Source organism: Protopterus annectens, chromosome 10.part0 (assembly GCF_019279795.1).
Source record: "Protopterus annectens isolate FY-2018-M chromosome 10.part0, PAN1.0, whole genome shotgun sequence".
NCBI lineage: Eukaryota > Metazoa > Chordata > Ceratodontiformes > Protopteridae > Protopterus > Protopterus annectens.
Window position 1 is genome coordinate 1204748633 of NC_056744.1, and position 20482 is coordinate 1204769114.

Genomic DNA, 20482 nt, shown 5'->3' on the forward strand with positions numbered 1-20482 from the left:
CTTCCATCCTAAGTTATGTAACATTTTCAGCAGCTCTTCATGCTGCAATGATTTACTTTTACTGTCTATAAATCCTCTACAAGTCCAAATCTCCAGATAAATAGTAAAAGCTGTTACTATGTAAGAACTGTCACTGATACTGTTTAGCTGATTTTTCCTGTAGTGTCTAATAGCATACAGTATTAGTTTTAATTCAGCTAACTGAGCTGAAATGTGATGGGTAACTTAATCATGTGTATCTGTGGCTCTGGTAATCTGTGAACTGCAAATATTGTATAAAATGCACCTCTTTCATAACATCTCAAACCATCTACATGCACGCATTTGCTACTAGACTTGAACTTATTTGCAAAAGATGAACGTGGACCTTTATTTATTTGTTTTTCACATGTATGTGGATTCCTTCTTTAACAAACGTTGTGATACATAATATTTTCTCCAATTTCTATACTAACATTCTTAATCCCTTTAGGAAGTGTAGCTTGAATTATATCTTTTATAGGTTCATAGGTCCATAGTTGTTTACTAGGCTAATAACCACTAGGGCCTTTTTAAGCCGAGCCTTGCATCCCAAATCTCTGACAAGTTCTCGTACCCTTGATGAGTATAAGCAGGGGCTTGGGAGATGCCTGTGTCCATTAGAGACATAAGTGCCAAACTAGGGATGAATTTCCTGTTCCCTATCCAATTGTCCAAGTCATACCTGAATTGGGTTAGGAAGGAACTCACATAGATGTGTGGATCCTGTTCCAGACAAGAGGTAGACTCTGGTATACATACCTGTCTCTCCATTGGGTCCTATTGATATCACAGGCAAAGTTTAAGTCTTTAGAATGGGTTATTCTGTTTCTTTTGCATATATGCAGGATGTCATTTAAGTGGTGTCTGACAATGACTTGTATACTAGGCATAGATTTCCCCTCAACCACCTGTAGGAGACAGAATACAGGGATAGGACCTTGAGGTGGTCTGCATAGGACATTTTACGTATACACTGCATTTTTTAGTGAGGAACATCTGTGGACATTCCAGTTGTTGGATATGCCAGGTTAAGTACATACCAAAGGGAGCATTGTACTCAATAATATCTCTGTCTGAATACAGTAAAATCTGAATTGTATGGCGCAAAGTCTATACTATTATTGGAGATAACTTTCTATTAAATATATATATATATATATATATATATATATATATATATATATGTGTGTGTGTGTGTGTGTGTGTGTGGGTGTGTGTGCGTGTGCATGTGTATATAGCAAATATATAGCTAACAGTGCTTTCATGCAAGGATGATAACCTTCCCTCTACTGAGGACAACATTCTGATAAAGGGTTTAATATGTCTCAGTTTAGTCTGAATGTCCTGTTGTAATGTATGTGAATATCTATGAAGCGAAATAACAGAAATACTATTTTCTCTTACTGTTGCCTGTATATAAAACAGAAATTTTGATGATGGCATAATTAATTTAGTAACTACTGCAAGCTTTTGTTTCACTGTTTCCAATTTTCTTTGTCTGTTCTGTCCATGCTAGAATTGCAGTACTGGATAACTTTACATCAGTCATTTTATATAACAGATCTGCTATAACTGTATAATCCTACTACAAATTTTTTATGACAACTCACTACCCCCCAAAACTTTTGCAAACCTTGAATGGTAGTAGGCAATCTTCTTTCTTCTTCTTTTTCTTCTGTCTTTTCCCCGGTTAAGGGTCGCTACAGCAGATCATCTGTTCGCTCATGATAGGCAGTGGAGTTTTTTACAGTGTCGAGTTGCCAGCCCAGCACCCAACCTTCCACAGAAGGCACGCACATGCACACACTCACACCTAGGGACAATTTAGTGTGTCCAATCCACCTACCGCATGTCTTTGGGATGTGGGAGGAAACTGGAGCACCTGGGGGTAACTCACGCGACCACAGGGAGGACATGCAGACTCTGCACAGAAGGCACCCCAGCCGAGAATCGAAACAGAGAACCTCTTGCTGTGAGGTGGCAATGCTAATAGACTGGACTCTTTCCTTGCATGCGATTTGAATGTATGGCTGTACTGTCACTCCCAAGAATTTAAGTGTTTGCTGTTTTATCGCATCTTGTTGGCATTCACTTTAAAACATGCATTCTATAAGGCTTGTAAAACATCATGCAATATCTGTAAATGTTCTTCCTGTGTCTTTGCTGGTATTATCATATCATCTACATATTGCAATACTTTATTACCATAATTTAATGGTCATAACATATGTGCTAATGTCTGATGAAACACAAATGGGGAATTTACAAACCCACAGACAAATGAGTGATTAGATACTGTCTATCCTCAAAGGTAAAAACAAAACATTTCTGTACTACTTAGCTAATGGTATAGCAAAAAAAATCTATAAGTGTAACCCATTTACTCCATGGATCTAACCTGACTGTCATTTCCGGTCTACACAGCCCAACATGTACCACCAGAGTAGTGTAATTATTTAACAGCCTCAGATCAAGTACTAATCTATAACTCCATCTTTTTTTTTTCTTTACTGGCTACATGGGTGAATTTGATGGACTTGGCCCTTTTTCTTCCCAGTATGTAATACACTTCTGACTTCTGTTGCTTCTTTTGGAATGGGATATTGTTTCTGGTAAGGTGGTAATTTACCTTTAGGGATTCTGCTCATACTTCACCTGTTGCAACTGGCCCAGAATCAGTCTTGTCTTTAACCCACAAATCTGAGTATTCCTGAAGTAACTGATGTTTAAACCTTGTACTTCATCAGAACAATATATTGAATATAAATATTTACAAATTTCTTTGCTTATACTAAGTGAACACTGCTGCATCTTTATTTCTCCACCAGATACGGTTATTGAAGTATAATATCACACCCATTTATGACAGTACATCCATATCCATAACAAACATGGTATTGTCACACTGAAGATGCAACAAGAATTTTACTGTTTTTCTTCTTCCAGGATGACTTTTCCTATTTAAAAATCTGAGCTCAGTAGGCCTACACCTTACTGCTGTAACCTTTAATCCTTCAAATCCTGTCAACATCATAAAAATATTTGTGTCTTCTTGTAGAGGTCTGTTAGTAACTGTACCTGATGTTTCTGTGTCACTAAGTACAAATTCACCTCAAGGATCACTCCAGTGGCTTTACTCAACAGAGGCACTGGGAACTAAGGTTGGGTGGCATGATGCCAGGGTAATCCTATGGGTTAGTCTTGTAAAGGCTCCAGGGCCATTAGCCTAGTACATACCTATGAACCTACGAACCTATTCGATAGTCCCTTTCCTATAAATAGTGAATTGTATGGTCTGCCATTGTTTCCCACTTTAAATGATGTCAGATTAACTGAGTTGGTGCTGGACTGCCACACCCCTCATATATATTCTGAAAATCATTTTCTCTGGAACTACTAACAACATTAACTTGAGCTATTATAAGTGTATCATCTGCATTTTGCCCTAAAATCATTTAGATTGGTTTGTACCTGGACTTTCCATCCACGCTGGTGTAATATTTGTACTAGCTTCTGAAGACAACAAAGTAAACCTCTAGAATCAAGTACATTTTGAGAAGGAGATGAAGGAACTGCTGCTGCTGTTTCTGTTTCAGTGTTTAGATTTTATAAATGAGGATATAGTAACTCACACTGTAACCTCGCTCATTACAACTTTTTCTGATTTTCTGACCTGTTTGTCCTTAACTAGAATAAGTGGTACTGATCATCAATACCAGCTGCAATACACATATTCTTCCATGTCCAATAATTTGGACACTGTTTCTTGGCATGACCAGCTTGGTTATTAACAAAAAAAAAAAAAAAATCAGTTGTATGTCTGCACTCTCCTGTAGCTGCTTTATGTGCACTTACATTAAAGTAATGTAACATAGTAATTACGCTCTACTACATACACTAATGAAAATAAAACTGAAGTTTCCATAAGGTTGTCTGTCCTAGTTATTTTAAATTGATGTAATATTCTAGTAACAAAACAATTCTTCTGTGTCAGTGCCTGTAATCCTACTTATACTATTTCCCATATGTTAAGTGGTAACTCATATAACTCAATGCAAGTCTCGAGAGTTTTCAGAAGAAAAGCATTGAAACGTTCTGTCACTTCCTGCCAAGTTACACCTGTATTATTGAATCAATCTTCAAACACCTTAAGATTCCGAAATAATCTTTTCTTAATATTCCATTTAAGTAACAATCACACTTATCAGCTGTCCAGATTTTTGCAAAATGCCCAGATTTTTGTCTCATATTTTGGTCCATTCCTCATAATATCTGTGTTTTTAGGTAAAGCATTGAGGATTTAAGTCATTAAATAATGACATACATTTATCTGTCAAGCTCCAAATCCTTCAAAAAATGCATGCTGAAGCAATTCATATTATTCTAGTAGTTTTCTAAGTTCATAGGAGCAATATTTAAAATGTATCCTTCATTCTGGGCATTTGTCCCACCATAATGATTAGCTTTGTCCAGATTTCTTCTACTTAGACAGTGACAGCTACAGTAAGAATTGCAATAATTTAGATATGTAATATAACTGTTAAGCTTGCATTTATCGGTTCTGTATCTAAATTCCCTGACTGGTGTGATGCATGTCCTGGCTCCTCCTCCTTTGTACTTGCTTTTAATGTCTGTTTATTATATTTAGGAAATTCTCTTATCCCATTTACTAATTCACCTGCATCTTGTCTGAAAGTTGTTATATTCAGATCCTTTTTAGAGTGCTGCATTTTTTTATTTTTCTACAATTTTCTTCTGTTTTTCTTCCTTTCAGTCTGTACTATACCATTTAGATATGTCTAATAACCATTTGGCAATTGCTGATGAACTTCAGTGTGAGAAGCCTCTAATTTTCCTGCTAGAGCTTGTAACTTATCCACTGTTGTCACATCACTTATTGGTAACATCGGTGCCTGAATAATATTTTCATAGTTCTGTTTGTTACAAGTCTTTTGATACAACATGTAGCTGTATATACCTAACATTGCTTTACTGATAACATGAGAATGCATCTTTTGAAAACAGTTTGCTATTACACTGTTAACATTTCTGTATGACCCAATCCATAATTTTAAATTACACACATTCAGTGGTGTTTCTACTGTACAAATGCGTTCTTAACATTTACTGGCTTAGTTATAAAATCCATTGTGATAAGAAAGTGAATGCTTATCAAGTGTTCAAATAATTGTTGGTCCAGTGGACAGTCATCAAACCACCTCTTCAAGTTTCTTCATACATGCTTTTCATTTGCCTTTCCAACATCACAGTGGTACTTTGCAGGGACATCTCATTCCTTAGAAAATTCTTTACATGGGTACACTATAAAGTTTCAAATAAATCCTCAGGACAGTGCTGCTAACTGCATCCTTATTACTGTTTGATTATCCATAGCTTTAGACATGGAACCAACAGAAACAGTTTGTATGAGTTTTCATAATTATGTCATCTTTTTTTCAAGAGAAATGTGGAAACCCTGAACTGTGAGAAATTAGTTTTTCATCATAGAGGGAAGAATAAAGCATTTATTTCAATTCTGCTTTAATATTTTCAGCTGCACTTACAGTGACCTGTGTTGTAAGACTGATACTACTGATTTTTTTTAATTTTCTGCATCTTTCTGTAGTTTAGCCAAAAAAGGTATCTGTTTTCATTTTTAGTTCGGTCTCGGATATTAGCCGTGTAGCGTCATTTGCAGTTTTGGGAGAATTGTGAACTACTGCAAGGTCTGACCCTTATTCATACATTGCACGGGTATAGTCTGAAATCTTTCTTTTGAATTCAAACTTAATGTTGCTATCATTTTAAAACCCTCAAAATGCTACTGCCAAATATACAGGAAGGGGATACATTATTTTCAGCTGTTACCATTTATACCCATAAAAAGCTATTTTTAAATGTGATTTCCTTTCACATAAGCATTCTTTGTATACCACTATACTGTAAACATTTGTTTAAATAGTTCTAAACATTCAGTGTTCTTTGAGTGTTGAAATTTTCAAGAGAAACTTAGAAAACATGTACTTATGTGTGTACACTGAGTATGACTAGTTACACCTTGATGCATTATACTGCACTCCTAACTCCATAAGTAGAATCATTTGATAAAGCTAGTTGTTTGTATATTGAACTCTGCCTGGGCTTTAGTCTTGTAGTTTCAGCAGCATTTGTGGGAGAACTGAAAATTACTACTGGATCTTGGCCTTGTTTAGTCATTTATTTCTGCATTTTTCCATACATAGTGTTACTGGTAGATTTCTGCTTAATATGGTGTCTTAGACTGAAGTGGGATTGCAATAGTAGCAGTATTGTAATGTTTGCTGCAGGAACTGTGTTTCTGTGAATTTACAGCTGTTTACTTTCCAGTTTTACTGCTAGAGTCTTATATTCTGCCCATCATTTGCTTGATTAAAGTTGCATTCCAGTGCCTTTCTGTTTGTTACACTGCTGATTTTCCCCTGTTGTTATTTTTGCCCCAGCCCCACTGATACATTTCCTCTATGAATGTGGTGCATTTGTATGGCTCTTGGCTCTTTCTACAGAGTTCAGCAATGTTTGTCATTCTCTCCTGTTTAGTCAAAGAATTTTTGCAACTCACTTTCGTTCTGCACTTCTCCTTTTCTTTCTACCTCCACCCACCCAGCCTCTTTCCTTCCACAAAAACTCTTCATGTTCTCCTATCTTTTACATCCTCAGATTTCCACAGTGTTCTCCAAATCTCAACCAAATAACACACAGAGCATTAGCAATCTCTAAATCTCAAATCTTGTAGTATGCTTTAGAGTGGTACACTCCTAGGGACACTAAGGATATTTCAACTTGCTCATTGTAAAACTGTATATTTCAAACTTTGTATTACAGTCATGACTTCTGGGGATAAAATTATTGTATACACTGTTAAGACTGTTTTAGTTAGCACTGTGTTAACTAACTGACCTCTCCTGCATATTTTGTAAGGTCATTTAACCTAAAACTATACAGAATTATGTAATTTACTCCCAAATTGTATGTAATTGTTCATTTTTCAATTTTTCTCCTAATGTATTATTTTGATATATGTTGAGATTTTCTCCCTGGGCCTACGCTGAAAAAGGGCTACTAGCTCAGTTGGACTTTCCTGGTAAACAAATGTAACATAAAATAAAATAAAATAAACAAAATGTATCACCATCCTGGTTGAGATATGTAATTTAACTTGAAATTTGAACTTCTTTAAACTGATTAAGCTTACTGATGTTGTTTTCTTGAATTATTTATTGTATTCATCCCATTTTAAGACTGTAAAGTGTATTAGTTTTTCTGTGTCCTTCATGCTGGATTAGTTGCTTAAAAATCACTGTAAAAGTGTTATCTTAGCTAGTAGTTGTATTAGCTTCTATTAGCTTTTCACATTTAGGTAATCTTTCAGTGTTTTTACACTGAGAAGACTTGGGACTACTTGTTTAGTGGCAGTAGGGGGTAACCTAATCTGTCTGAGTTGATAAACACTCAGGAAGGTTTAAAGTGAGGTTGTGTTTTTTGACCAGACAGTTATTGGCATTTAACAGTGCCTTGTATAGATGCAGGGACTTAGAAACTAAACTTTCCCTATAAAACTACCTCTGAAACTATACCCAGTAACTAAGTTGTGCAAAGAGCAGTTAATTTTTGTCCTGAGAAGCATTGCTCCAGGAATATATTTCTTCATAGCCTAGTTTTTGCTTCTATCCTTAAAAGCACCCAATCAACTTTGCTACTAATCTCTCTTGTATCACACTCTTAAAGTTCACCTAGAAGGGCCTGATATCATGGAATGCACTTTCCGAATTTATGCATCACCAGTCTGGTGGATATGGGCATCCTGAGACAATGTAGCAATTGCTTCATGTTCAATGACAACCAGCTAATCCCTAATGAAACCAATACAGAGTACAAGAGATGTAATTACACAATGTCACTGGAGGCAAAACTCACACATACAAGCACACAAAATAACAATTAGTTGTCAGAAACGTATGCACTACATCTACCAGACATAGTATGCACCTGATACATAGATCAACATATGCTAAGGCACTAAAAAACACTCTTCCTCAACTCTTTTGTCCAAGGCTTTAAGAACCTAGCATTGATCAGCATTCTGTGTTAAACAAGGATGATGCCACTGTATGAACAAAGATGACTGAATTTAATAACTGGCTTAGCTTCTGGTGTCATTCAGAGTATTTCTCAGTAGGGGAGGATATGGTCAACAGACCACATTTCTTTGCCAAGGATGGTCTGCAATTATCCTTTCTCAGGCATTAATGTTGGTTAAAACAATCCCCCCCCCTTAGTGCCTTTTTAGGCAAAGACAAACTGACAAATCTTCCAACTTAGCAAAGTCAATCCAAGGGGATCTAAAAGTGTTACTGCTCAAGGTCAAGAACCTAAACAAGAAACTCTATTCATTCCTAGCTCTCCTCCCCTTAAAGAATGCAGACATCTGTGCAGTTGTTGGATGCAGTGCAAGGATACAATTCCTTCCATACATTTAGACGAGCTACTGCACAGGCAGGGGACTAAAGGTGGAGGTGTCCTAATGTACATTAAAAACAAACATACCTCAAGCTTGCTCAAACAGGATCACACACTTGACTTCTCCATGTCCAAATTATCATAAGTAGAGTCCCGTATAATATCTTTGCAAGCTATACATCACCCTCTATGACCCACAAAACTCATAGCTCATACTTAGACCTACTGGATACACATGCATTCAACACAATACCATATTCATGAGGGACTTTAACTACCCTTTATACATTGGGAATCATACATGACCCTAAACATGCAAGTCCAGAGATTCCAGGACCAGTTAATCCATTTGCCAACTAGGGCTGTAAACATAGTGGGTCCGGTACTCACACAAATATGGGAGAACGTCATGTGCAGAAATGCACTTTCGTTTGGGAAGTCAGACACCCTAAGAAACTACCTCATTGATAATGCACCCCTAAAAGTGGACCCAGTAGTCAGGAATTTGAGGATGTATGTGGATAGCAACTTGACTTTCACCCAACATGTGTCTAAGGTAGTAAGGAAATCATTTAATGTTGCTCAACATATAAGCAAGAGCATGAAATCTATGTCCAAAGAGGTCATTGTTCCTCTGCATTCAGCCTTCACCAGATCCATCACTGAGTACAATATTCCTGTTGGTATATACATGGCCAGTCATATGCAGCAACTAGAATGTCAACAGAGGTTTCTCACAAAAAGTATAAAGTTTGTAAACAACATGTCCTACGCAGGTTGCCTGAAAGACCTATCTCTATAGTTGGTTTCCTGCAGACTGTTGAGAGGCAATCTGTGCCTGGCATTCAAAACACATCATGTGATCCTGCTTTGATAGACCTTTTACACATCTTCAAAACCAATAACATCAGAACTGCTTGATCTAGGGACTTAAACTTTGCTTGTGACATAAAAAAAAGACATGTTGGAAGTACAGGTATGTGTCTCACAGAATTCCCCTCCTCTGGAACAGGCTTCACATACATGTGAAGCAGAGTTTTTCCTTGACCTTTTTCAATCATAAAAATAAAACAAAATGACAAACGGCTCCTCTCCACAACTGATTTAATTACAAACAATACAGGGTAAAAAACTCTAACTTTTAAGCGCTTTTCGTTTGAGACATCAAACTTCTTCAGAAAGTTGATGTCTCAAACGAAAAGCGCTTAAAAGTTAGAGGTTTTTACCCTGTATTGTTTGTAATTAAATCAGTTGTGGAGAGGAGCCGTTTGTCATTTTGTTTTATTCTTAGTTTTTTGTGTCTTTTTCAATCATAACCTGGACCAGTGGATAGAAAATTGGAAATTCACAGAGGCAGTCTCTAAATCATACCCTAACTTACAAATAGACCATGCAATACCTTCTAAGGTTCAAAAAGCTTACAGAAATCATTTGGGATGTATGGTGATTCTTATATGGGCCCCAGTGGTCATTAAAATAGTATACCTAATCTAAGTCATCAACAACTTGCTATGACTGTATAATGAAATGGCGAGCATGGATTGTACAAAACTTGAAGATATTAAGGAGTATTTTTCAAAATGTTCTGAATAATGTAAGATGTCTTCCATGCTTACATCAGTAATGCAAAAATGAAATAAGATATTGTCATGTTAGGGGGTGTTATATGCAAGCTCTGGGTGTTAATAAAAAAAGTAAAACATGGTGGGATATATAAATACATTTGGAAATATAAATGCTTTTTTGATAAAGCAGTTATGACTAACAGCTATATGTTTCATAATTGCATTAATTTCATAAAAGTTGTGTGACTTAAAGGTGAACAATTGGTGCTATTGTATACAAAATTGCTACAGATTATGTGCCATCTGACATACATGGTTTTATAGATTAATATTGTTTTTAAATATTGTGAAAGTATTAAATGCATAAGCTGCATAGATTCTGCAAAATCACAAAACAGCAGTATGCTATTATTTTTTGTCATATTTCATTGGAAATGTCTCCATCAGATTAACAATTCTTCCTCTGACATCTCTGATTTATCTTGTACACTTCCAGAAACATAGTAAATTGTTTGATGATAGCACCAGTGAATTTTGACTTATAAAATATGATTTTTTCTTTCATAAAACTGCAAAACAAAATAAGCATCTGCAACCAGACCTTTGATACAAACACCAGAGTATAGCCCATTGCCTACCTAAAAACTTTCATATTTTATATTATTTATAACTTCTATCATTTTCCAGATATTGTAAATCTTATTAAGTATGGTTTCAGGAAGCATGTGATTTCCTGGCTTAGAAGATCTCAGAAAGCAAAGGAATTAATTAACCTCCTGCTGTTCAAGACTAAATGAGTTAAGCTGTATTAGGTATTCATTAGATTATACCAGAATTAAAACATGATTTTTGTACCTCAATCATAAATGCGTCTCTGTAAGGGTTATACCTCATTTTAAAGGGAACTTTGTTTCAGGCTTTCCAAAATACCACTGGATAATGCACATCACCAAATGTATACTTTGTTTCAATAACACGTTACTCTCCCAATACAAGATCTCATTTCACACTGATTTTTCTTGTATGTGGTCATTTTAGGCAGAGTTTGTCAATTTCCTACACACAGAAGTTTGTGAACAAATTTCAAGTAGGACAGAGGCAACTGTTATTTAAAGTCCAACCATTAAAGGCTTCACAGGGACATATTCTCTCATAGTTGCAGCTGCAAATGTACTTCTTCTATTGTATGATTTTTCTTATTTAATTCAGAAGAGATAGTAGGCTAGTTATCTTATGTGAAGAGGATACTAATGGAGATAACAGGCATAAGATGAATGCAGCTAATTTGAACCTGTGCTAAAGGAATGCTTGAACTCTGTATGGTTTACCAAGGTTTATTTATTTATTATTTTTTGTCACAACATTAGTCATTTCTTTAGCAAACCTCAAATGATTGTCAAGCGTGCAGTCAAAAAGTTTTGCTAAACATACTTCTTTAGTGGAATGTGTATGCCAAGAGTGGTAATGTTATGATATTTCGGAACTGTAGTATGAGTCAATATCACCACATTGTCAAATATTTTAATAATTTTATTAATTTATCTTGCTGCTGACTCTTAGAAATAAATAGAATTGTTTTGGTTTGAATGGCAAAGCAGGATTTTAGTTTAGAGTTAACAATATCAGTTCCCTAATCTCTGAAGGTGACAGTGGAATCACACGTTCATAATGATGAATCTTATCATTCACAAATGATTGTTAAAGTGGTAGGACATAGCAGTGACCCTTGCAGAACAGCAGCTGTCAACATGAAAAATGGGACACCTGCCAGACCTCTATCGTTATGAGAGTTAAATAATTGTAATGCTGCAGAAAATGTACTCTCAGAACTAAATAAAATATCAACTTTGTGATGGAATGTGTCTAATGTTTTTTGAGAGATCTAAGAAGATTAATCCCAACAGAGTTGCCATACTCAAGTACATGTTCATTTCACAATGCCCATAAGAACTGCACCATTACTGAGATTTAGCTTGAAACCACACTGCATAAATAAACTTCAGACAAAAAAATTTCTGTGGGGTGACATAGTTATGAAGAAAACATTTTTCCAGAATTTTTTTGATACTGAACTGTGGTTCAAAAGTTGTTCAGTGTGACAGATGGACAACCTTTATGCAGTAGTACTGTAACTGCCTGTATCTAGACTGAGGGGAACATAGCCTTGGGCACATAGGTGAGTATGAAGCAATCAGCCTACAGACCATTACAAGCCTAGCCAATACAATAAACAATATTCAAATGTTTCTCCCAGCATCATGGAGAGCAACATAAGATAGATGGGGGTTAATTCAAATTTGCCCATCCAATCAAGGGTTCAGTTCTACTTAAAATGAGATGGAAGTCAATTCCAGACGTGAGGACAAATTAAATTATAAATTTATCACACCAGTTTATGGAGATTTAATTGCTATAACTAGGTATTTGACAAGCAATTTATTTTGAGAAAGAATAGTAGTTCAAAAAGGGACAGATTGTTTCATGTCTCTATAAGGCTGACACAAATCATCTTGGAAAAGTCTGTAACAGACCAAGTGCAGACAGAAGGCTGTCAGTCTGTCAGGATAACTAAAAGTTTTGAGGCCACTGATCTTTTTATTTAGGAATCTCTGAGTTGCCCAATATGAGTGATATGTTAGGGAAATACATGCAAAAAGGGGTACTGTATTCAATAATGGGTCTAATGAAGGATAAGTAAAACAGAATTAGCAATTCTTTGGATTTAGAGAAGATGACTTTGGAAATGAAATGAAATGGACCAGACAGAAGGCTTTCTTAATTATGGAAGAACTGCAATGATCAAACGATAAGGAATTATTAACAACAGTGCTTAGGTCCCTTAAGACAGCACCTGTCTAGAGGGGAGTATAACCCATATGGTATGATGTAGAAATGTTTTGTTTACCAAAATGCATGCTTTTTTCAAATCTAATTTAAGGCCATTACTATTGTACCAATTGTCTAACCTATGTTGTGGCCCTTGCAAGCCCAGCTGTGCACCCTGAATCATTTGGGTTAGGAAAGACCAAATAATTAAGCAATAACCGATGATGTGGTGTGGTATATTGAAGATTTACTCACGATTGTTGTGGTTTAATCATGAGGCTGAAGCCCGAGTGATTAAATAAAGCCAACCGTGGGTAAATTTCAATATACCACAATCAGGGAGTCGGTTACTGCTATTATACAATGACATTATTTAAGAAAAAAAATGCTTACTTTTCTTAAATAATTTCTTTGTATAATGGCGCATTACCGTTCTTCCACTGGTTGTGGTACACTGCTTCCTTGTTTTGATGTACTGAGCATCCCATGCATACCCAGTACATCAATGCTTTGAAACTGAAGCAACGGAGAAAAGAAAGTCTCTGTTGCTGCATTTTTTTTCTTTTTTATTTGTTAAAAATGTTTTTAGCACTTTATACCAATGGAAACAAGTCTGGGCGACTGGACCTTTTTCCATTGGTATATTGTGGGATTTACAACGGGCATGCTGGACAATCAGCATGCACGTTTTGGAATATTAATGGGGGGTCATTGTATAATACCCAGTTTACCACTATCTCATACTTTGCTGCTCATTTAAGAGGCATTAGAGAATGGACAACCTCTAAATCACATTCTGATTGGAGAAGAAATGTTCAGCAGCAGAGTATTAATCTACAAATAATGCCTGCTGAAAAAGAAGTCCACTGCTTTACGGCAGCACATCAAACTGCCATGGAGCTTGGACTGAAAAAACTAATTGCTGCCATTATTTTATACTTGTAAAGCAGCACTTTTGTTGTTTTGTGAATATAAAATCAAAAAAAAAAAATTGAAATAAAAAAGTGCATGTGTGTAGGTGTTTATGTCTGTGTCTGAGAGTGTATACATATATGAGAGTGACAGGGAGCGCAATCGAACTATTATTTTACACTCGCTAAGCAGTGCTTTTGCTGTTTAGCCAGTGTAGAAAATAAATTAAAGAGAAAAGAAGTATGTGCATATGTGTTGTATGTTTCTCTCTGCATGTGTGAGTGAATGCATGCATAAAAGCAAAAGAAACTCTGTGTGTGTGTGTGTGTGTGTGTGTGTGTGTGTGTGTGTGTGTGTGTGTGTGTGTGTGTGAGACAGAGAGAGAGAGAGAGAGAGAGAGACAGTAAGAGCGAGACTGATCGTGTGATCCCTGACAGCAGTTAAGAGATTTGCATACCTCTCAACCTCTTAGCTCAACATATCTGGATAAGCCTAAAATAAATGGGGGACAAAGGCTCAAAATAGGAGCATATTTTAAATGTTGCTGTTACACAATCACAAAGTTACTTGAATACTGGTATCTATGTTAGCACTTATTTTCTGAAGCAGAGATATGTATGTGTGCATATGTGTGCATATGTGTGTGTGTGTGTGTGTGTGTGTGTGTGTGTGTGTGTGTGTGTGTGTGTGTGTGTGTGTGTGTGTGTGTGTGTGCGTGTGTGCGTGTGTGTGTGTGTGCATAAGTGAGTAATATTGCCACTGGGATCAACAGCAGTATACAGGTTTGCATATCCCTGGACCTTTCAGCTGAAGTTATCTGGATAAAGTCTAAAATAAAGGGGGAACAAAGGCTCAAAAATAGGAACAGATTTTACTTATTGCTCTTATAAAATTGGAAACTTACTTCAATAAAATTATTTGTGTTAGCATGAATTTTCTGAAGGAAACAAAAGTCTGAAACTCAAATGTATGTTATTATTTAGTAACTTCAATATACAATGACTGGATTCCAAAATGGTGGACAGCCTGTAAACACACTAGCTGTGCAGCTCCCTTATCTCTTCATTAATATCTGACTTTCTGCCTGCACATCCTGAGGAAAAAACAAAATTTTTCAACAGAAACTAAGGCAACAAGAAGAATACATACCTCTACAAACTTTATTTTTCGTCAGAAATCTCATCTTTTGGAAAAATAATACTTACTACAAGCAGATCCCTGAACCGCATAGTGAGGATTCTTACAGGTAAACAGGCCTAAGGAGTAGAGGAAAAGAAAAAAGAAGATTGTCTCAACTTAAAGTTTCATCGAACACTTTATATATTCTGTCTTATATACCAGCTCTTCCAAATAGCTCTCAAAATCGAAAATTAAGATGGATAATCAACCAGAGCACATGGAAACTCTGACAACCAAGTCTAAGCTGTTTAATATATTCGCTCCAGAAAAAGATATCACATCTAAAAGACAAAAAACAAACAAATCTCAGTCAGAATCTACTAAACTAACCCTCAGATCAAAGCAGGAACAAATAATAACACTTGCCACGGGATTCATGAATCTTGCGCCAGGCGCAGGCATAGCATAGACGGAATAACGCCAAATATGGCCGTCGAGCGATTCAGGTACGATCCAATACCACGTGCATTACCGGCGTATGCCAGAACTGTGCAGCCCTCGGCATAGATATGCTAATCACCCCATGCGCAGTGCCACACCATGCAAATGAAGGCAGATAGTGATTCATGAAGTGGTGCAGGTGTAGCGTAAGCCCACAGAAATGTAAACCAAAAAACACGGTTTACATTTTCCCAAACAGAACATCGGAGCTATGGAAGCGGACCAGACTCATGTATTACAAAGTTAACATATGCCAATGGCTAAATACACAGCCAATGGCATAAGAAAAGATGCACAACACCTAAAAAACAACATTTAATGTCATGTCCACAGTAACGCACAGTACAACCGCAGGGCATGTGTGCGCAAACTGGAACATAAAGAAAATATATAAAAATGTCATAAAATCGCAATGTAATACAAAGCAGGTTTACACCATAATACACACTGGTAGGCATGGAACACCACAACCAAGGTGCAAAGGTTGCTAAGGGCCTGCGGCAGTGTTCGGCACGGTAACTATGAATTAGTAGTCAATGCCATGCAAATGAGGCAGATAATACTGAATCGCAAATGTCCTGCCAGATGAAGGTTGAACCATACGGCGCAGCGCTATAATACCGAGGAGTGGCTCAGAGGAGATACAGCAGAGGGGTGTGCCACCGTAGCAGCAAGCACATTGGAGCAATGCAAACTGGCCTGGCCATTGCTAAGCAAAGCTGCAGGACAGGGGTGGGGAGGAAGGTATAGAATCGTTTAGTTGAGAGCACACATGGTGCCCAAAAGTGCATGTGTACGGGGATGAAAACGTGCCCGAAACCCAGTAAACAGATGCACGTGGCGTGAACAATAGCACAAACAGGAAGGTCAGGGGAAGAAAAAAAGGAAATGCCAAAGTAGGGTAATTGGCGTACTAATGAGCAATCAACAACAATCAACTCACGGCGGCCAATCGACGGCAGCTGTCAAGTCTGCTTGCAGAAACCTGCAAAACAGGATAGGGGAGGCATCGGAATGCAAAGAAAGGAGGGGAGGCATTGGATTGCAAAGATAGGAGATCTGTCATAGCAGAGCAAAGCAAACCAACAGTAGATTGGCAATGACACACATTACGCAAGATACGCCAGGTCTAGGAAAGTACAAATGAAAGCAGGCTGTTGGATGCATGCCAGAAAATGGTAGGTGGAACGTGCAGAAATGTAAAGGGAAGGTCAAGAGGTAATCCATGGCAGCCAAATGTAATTCAACACCAAAGGCACCGCAATAGTAGTTCCGGTAGTAAAACACATAAGATACCCTGTAGCTACGATCGTACATACACATCCTATGACATCATCGGTGTTCACAGCACAATAGTATAAAGTGTGAAAGCACCCTACACACACCTGTGAATTCCCAAACACTGCACCATAGGTGTAAACACACAGGGAACTTTTAAAATGTACATGTTGGGAGCTGCCATAGCTGTGATTCATCAGCATGTGTTAGAGACTGAAGGTGTTGTGGAGGATGATGCCGACAACCACCACAGGCCCCGGAGGAGGAGAAGAGTGTTCAGACCAAGGGTAACCTACCAGGGGCTACATGATATGGAGATAGTAGAGCATTACAGGGTGGACAGGGACATCTTACAGCAAATAGTGGAGCTGTGCCGGCCACGCCTGAGAACCAGAAATAACAGAGGGGAACCTATCCCAGTGGGCATGAAGGTATGTGTAAGCATGGGAATACTAGCCGCAGGTACCTTTCAAAGGCCAACTGGAGATATAATGGGGATCTCACAGGCATCAGCATCCAGGGTACTACACCAGTTCCTGGATGCCATGTTACCACATGCCAATGAGCATATATACTTCCCCCAAACTCAGCAGGAGTTGGCCAGCAATATGCGTCACTTCCACCATGTGGCACACTACCCGGAGGTACTGGGTGCGATCGACTGCACGCACATACAAATCAAGTCACCACCCGGTGAGCATGGTAGGTGCTACATAAACCGCAAGGGATTCCACTCCATCAACTGCCAGGTCATGTGCAATGCCCAGGGCATTATCATGGATGTATGTCCTGGCAGCCCTGGAAGCTACCATGACTCCCATATCTGGCATGCCTCACAGCTGTATCAGGTATTTGTCAGGGGGGATATCCCACATGGCCACCTTGTGGGGGATGCTGGCTATGCACTGGAGCCGTGGATGATGACTCCCATCAGAAATGCACACACACCCATGCAAGAATACCATAATGAGGCACACGCACAAACCAGAATCATCATAGACCGTGTGTTCGGGATGCTGAAATCACGGTTCTGGTGCTTGGACACATCTGGTGGAGCCTTGCAGTACTCTCCAGGCACGTGTGCCCACATTGTCATAGTATGTGCCATGCTACATAATATGATCCTGCAGAAACAGCTGCAGAAGGGACAAAATGGTGCAGGCCCTCATAGCCCACCGCAATTGCCAAGGCCATCACAGGCACAGAGGGATTCAGACCATGAACACACTGTGCCAGCCCCAGTAGGCAGATGGAGGCATGCCCAATATGCCTATGCCTTGGCAAAGAGGGAACGTATAGCACATACTCTGACAGTGTAGGCCCCTATGGACTGACACACCTCTCCACCTGCACACACAGTAAAATGGATGGCACACAAGCACGACCACCTGTAAATTGTAATGCATAGGTGGCCCACTGTGTGAATCCCACATAGGCAGCCCTCAAACATTGTACACACAACAGCTATTGGAACAAGGAATGTCAACACCTGAACAGTACATGTGCCTATCAGCATATGGTGGTGCTGTGTGTATAGGTTCCCAGGTACAATGGTAGGTTCACAGCTGACTGTCAGAGGCCATACACCAAATGGGGCAAACAGTGTCTGCTGTCACCACAACATCGAGTAACCAACTGTAACGTAGAGGAGCAGAGGCAATCGTGGGAGCACATGTGTGTAAGCACTGTTCTGCACACACTCAGCACAGAGTCCCTGCTGCGTTAATGAGGGGCTCCACATAATATAATCATGGATGTTGTGTCAAGGCACGGGGTGTACCCATGACAGGTATTCGTCACCCCAGCATGCTCCACCCACGGTCATTTGAAGGTGTAGCACAGTATCGTGTGTGGCTCACTGAGATATACATACCCAATGCCGGAGCACATCCAGTAAACATCACATGGACATACCATTAACTGGACTCATCAATATGTAAACTAACTGAGTTACCCATGTGAGTGCAGTATGGAGTAACAGCCATAGTATACTCCACGTACAAAATGACATAACACATGTACAAATCCCAGATGGCCATATGTTAAATGCAGTGACCGTCATGCATGTTCCCGGTCCCACGTCCTGCAAGGGATGTAACGTAATCCCGCAGGCACAAGTAATGCATGTCGGATGCAGGTCAGCAGATCATGTTTAGCACACGTTACCGGGAATATGCATTGCCCACTGCTGTTAAGCGACGTTTAAATATGACTATATGGATATGCATGAAACAGGGATAAGCTACTCCAAATATCGCGCAGATCATGGTCAATGATGTCCAGAACAGGTGAAACCAGCATTATTCACCCCTGTACTGATAGCACCTGCTCTGAAGGGTAAAACGACCACTGCCAGGTGTAGAACACGCAATCATGTATAGAATCACCTAACACTATTGCTAGGCAAGATGTACCTATGGTAGGGTTGCCACCTCTTCAAATGACCAATGTGGGACATACGTCAGATGTCTGCAGGCCGACACATACACCCGGCCAGTACGAAATTCAGAACTTCACTGTTTTGCCTAGATAAAAGCTCATTCTTGTAATGTTTACTTACTTATTCTGTTTCTAGAACATATAGGTGGTTCAGATACAGAATAACTATTTTATGCATCTATTACATAAACTATAGGAAATAAGTATGTTCTAAAATCCCAGGACATTTGCCATGTTCACAAATATTTTGCAGGACACAACTGCCCAAAGAGGGTCTGTCCCTCATAGAGTGGGACAGCTGGTAACCCTAACCTACGTCAGGTGTGTAATGTGACAGGTACAGACACAAACGTGCGGAGTCCAGGAAACAGTATACACTAACAACTACACAATGAAAGGTGTAGCTTGCCTGTCACATTCCCCGTCAGATATATACATATATATATATATATATATATATATATATATATATATATATATATATATATATATATGTACACATATATACATATATATAATACAGATAGAAAGGGCGATAGAGTGATATATGTTGATATATACGGATTCAGCGATATCTGCAAATATATTTAGATAGGTCAATGACATTCATAACACCTTGGAGATACAAATAAATAGGATACCGCCAACTATGGAATGTGTAACATACCGACATGCGTAACCACGAGGCTGAAAGACCGAAAGAACACAGTACCGGAACAGCACAACCGCGAGTAATAGTATGATGATATGAAGGGACATTTAGTTACCACTGCCGGTGTTGCGGTCCACATAGGTACTGTGTTCAACTGTGTTTGTGAGCGCCGTAGTCTGTGTATGTGTGTGTTGAGGGTGCCGTGTGCATCTCCGTGTGACTGTAATGTGTGTGTGTGTGTGTCCGCATCATGTGTCTGTTAGTGCCAACTCGGCGGTAGATCATTATAGTAGGTGTGGGTATAGCTAGCCGTAGGCATACGGTTACCACCTGTCCCACATTAGGAGGGACAGCCCCTCCCTGGGCAGGTGTGTCCTGACATAAAACATTACAAAGGGCAAATGTTCGGGATTGTAGGATATTAATATGTCCCATATATAATGTAATAGTTGCATTAAATAGTTATGCCTGTATGTAAGAAACGTAAATGTTACTTGCAATATGATAAGTAGCCAAAGTCCCACAATAGGTATGTATTGAGGATAAAAGTATGTGCTAACCTGTGTACTGACCGTGGCTATGTGTTGGACTGTAAACACTGCTGTGGGTCCCGCAAGTGTCCAACAATGGCCATATGAAAATGTGGCAACCCATGGCAAAGAGGTTCTGTTAC